Genomic DNA, 3781 nt, shown 5'->3' on the forward strand with positions numbered 1-3781 from the left:
TAAGATCATGACATCTGGTCCCATCACTTCACAGCAGATAGGGAAACGGTGGAAACAGTGACAGACTTTATTTTGGGGGTGTCCAAAATCACTGTAGATGGTGACTGCAGCCATGAAATTAAAAGTTACTTGGTCCTTGGAAGAAAAATTAGGACAAATCTAGACAGCATATTAAAAAGCAGAGACATCACTTTGCCAACAAAGGTCCATCTAGTCAAAGCTATGGTTTTTCCAGTAGTCATGTATGGATGTGAGAGGTGGACTATAAAGAAAGCTGAGTGCCAAAGAATTGATGCTTTTGAACTGTGGTGTTGGAGAAGACTCTTGAGAGTCTATTGGACTGCAAGGAGATCAAACCAGTCCATCCTAAAGGAAATCAGTCCTGAATATTCATTGGAAGGACTGATGCTGAAGCTGAAACTCTTAATACTTTGGCCACCTGATGCGAAGAACTGACTCATTTGAAAAGACCCTGATGCCGGGAAAGATTGAAGGCTGGAGGAGAAGGGGATGACAGAGGATGAGATGCTTGGATGACATCACCGACTCGATGGACATGAGTTTGAATAAACTCCAGGAGTTGGTGATGGACAGGGAGGACTGGCATGCTGTGGTCCATGGGGTCACAAAGAGTTGGACATAACTGGGCAACTAAACTGACTGACTGACATCTTCTCAAGGCTGTTTCCTTCTTATCATTCAATCTCAGCTCAAACCCCACTTCCCCAGAGGCCTTCCTTGATCACCCTGTCTGTAGTTGCTCCTTTTTATCTGCTCCACTCTATTCTCTATTCCATTACCCTATTTATTTTAAATTCACACCACAAAGCACTGTCTAAAAATACTATAGTTTCTTGTCAATCTCTCCCATGTAGACTGCAAGTCCCATGAAAGCAGGTATATTAAAATTCCTTAAATTTAATTTTGTTACTTCATTGAGGTATAATTAACATTGAAAAGTGCACAAATTTAAAATACATAACATGGTTGATTTTGACATATGTATACATCTATGAAATCATCATCAGAGTCACATTAATGAATATACACTTCACTACCAAAAGTTTCCTTGTGATCCTTTGTGTCCTCTTCCTTCTGGTCCAGATGATCAATCAATGATCTGCTTTTCATTGCTATTGATTAATTTGCATTTTCTAGAATTCTATATAAATGCAGTCCTACAGTATGCACTTTTTTCCCTCAGCAAACTGATTTTGAGATTCACCCATGTTGCATATTTCAAGAGTTTGTTTCTCCTTATTACTGAGTAATTATAGAAATGTACCACAGTTGGCTTATCCATTCACCTGTTGAAGGACATCTGGGTTGTTTCCAGTTTTTCACAATGATGAACAAAAACTTCTATTAACATGGGTGTGCAAATCTTTATGTGGATCTATGTTGAAGGCAGGGATTTTGTGCATCTGGTTCTTTGCAAATCTCCCATGCTCAGGCACCTGTATATTATTTATATAGCATGTGTTGGTTAAATGCCTGTTCAATGAATAAGTGAGCCCTCCTTTTTAGCCCAGGTTTGCGGATGTTTCCACTGTTTCTGTGCCTACCCTAGAGTCCTTTACCACCATAACTTTTGTTCTCCTCTTGCCTTTCCAATCTGCAGCCCTGGGTGACCCCTTGAGTGGAAGGTGAGTGTTTCCACTCTTGGCCTGTGGGAGAAACCCTGCTCATCGTGTTTGCTGCCAATGCATGCTCTCTACCCTAAGCTGGCCCCTCTGGCTGTTCAACAATCCATTCATTCCTCGCTTGCTGACTCCCTATCACATTCCCTACAGCAGCTGCTTCAAACTTCCTGTGCTTTCCTCAAGCCCCCAGCCCCAGCCCTCCCCTTCATTCTCAGGAGATGACTTCACCTCCTTCATTAGTGAGAAGATTGAGGCCAACTGACAGGAGCTTCTTCGGCTTCCATCAGAGCTATCTCCACATCGCCATCTCAAACGCTTCCGGCTCTCAGGAAGACGTGTCACTTCACCTTGCCAAGGTTAAGCTCTCTGCCAGTGTGCTTGATATGAGTTCCAGCTTTAACGGTATTAATAATAACAGCAGCAAAACAAAAGTATTTAGCTCTGGATATAGACCATGCACTTGGATAAGTACTGATAAAACTACTGATGTTCCCTGAAAAACTGTTTTTAACATGTATCCTTTCCTTTTTCTCTCTAAGCTTAAAAGCGCATTTTTGAAAACAAAAGCATTGTACTTGGTGTGTTATCTAACTTAATTTTCACAGACAGCTTGTAGCATAGTACCATTTTTAAAAAATTAATAATACTGGGGATCAGAAAGGTTATGTGACTTACTTTGGGTCTTAGAGCTAGTAAGTGGTGAAGCTAAGATTTAAGCTAAGATCTAAATCCTGTTCTTCTTTCCTCTCCCTGTCTCTTTCCCTCTTGCTCTCCCTCTCTTTCCTTGAAGTTTAGAGAGTTCTTCTCATCCTACTCCTCAGTTCATGGCCAATTATCAACCTTGGTTAAAATATAAATTAATTATAAGAAAAGTAAAATATAGGGGAAAAGAGACACACTAGAGGAAGACATGAAGGATCTTGCCAGACTAAGGAGTTTGAACTTCATACTGTAGGCAGTGATTCCCCAACTTCAGGCAGCCCTCTGTGGGGTGCTTGTTAATAGCACAGATATCCAGGCTCTACCCTTAGATCAGTACCTCTGAAGGTAGGCTAAAGTGGGAGCATAAAAGACCAGTGAGGAGGCTATGAGAGTATTCCAGAGGAAATGGCAGTGGCCTGGACTATGGTGGTGGCTATGAAGGTGGAGAGATGTAAACAGGTTTTTGTGTGTGTGGTAAAATACACTTAACATAAATCCACCCTTTGAATCATTTTAAAGTGTACAATTCAGTGATATTTAGTACATTCACATTGTGTGCAATGATCAGCACTATCACTTTCAAAACATTTTCATCACCCAGATTGGAGAATTTGAAAAGGTCCAACTGGCAGAGCTGTGTAATAGATGGAATATAGATGGTGAGTGAGATAGATGGGTCAAGTTCGTTAGGCTTGGATGGCATGCTGATCAGAATACTGGTGATCTCTAACAGAGGTGAGTGAATAGAAAGTGAGACTTTGCACAAGTAGAAATGAAGGAAATATGGAGGCAATTATGGACATGTTGAATTTCTTGGAGACCTTTGGGGCAGATATGAAGTGACTAGTTGGAATGGATCTGGAGTACACAAGTGAAAGTTTGGGCCTGGGGGTTCAGATTATACAACAGCAAACACATGAGGCTCACTACTAGTTAGAGACTGGTCCAAGTCCTCTTATATACATGATCTCAATGGAGTCTCATGTTACAGATGTGCAAACAAAGGTACAGAGTAACTTGCCAAAGTTACTAGCATGTAATGGGGTCTGGGGGGGGGTCAGAACTCAAGCAGACTGATTTTAGGGTCACTGCTCCCGGCCCTATACTGTGCTGCCTCTCGCAGGGACCATTTCATCTGCAGAGAGAGAACACTTGAATCTAGGACAATAGAGGCAAGGCTGAAGGCAGAGACTTTAAGGAAAATCTACATCCATAAGGAGAGAGTAATATAAGAGGAATCTACTGAAGAAAACAGAGAACAGAACAGACTTTTGAACTTTGTGGGAGAATGTGAGGGTGGGATATTTCAAAAGAACAGCATGTATACTATCTATGGTGAAACAGATCACCAGCCCAGGTGGGATGCATGAGACAAGTGCTCCGGCCTGGTGCACTGGGAAGACCCAGAGGAATCGGGTGGAGAGGGAGGTGGGAGG

Source organism: Cervus canadensis, chromosome X, assembly GCF_019320065.1.
Source record: "Cervus canadensis isolate Bull #8, Minnesota chromosome X, ASM1932006v1, whole genome shotgun sequence".
NCBI lineage: Eukaryota > Metazoa > Chordata > Mammalia > Artiodactyla > Cervidae > Cervus > Cervus canadensis.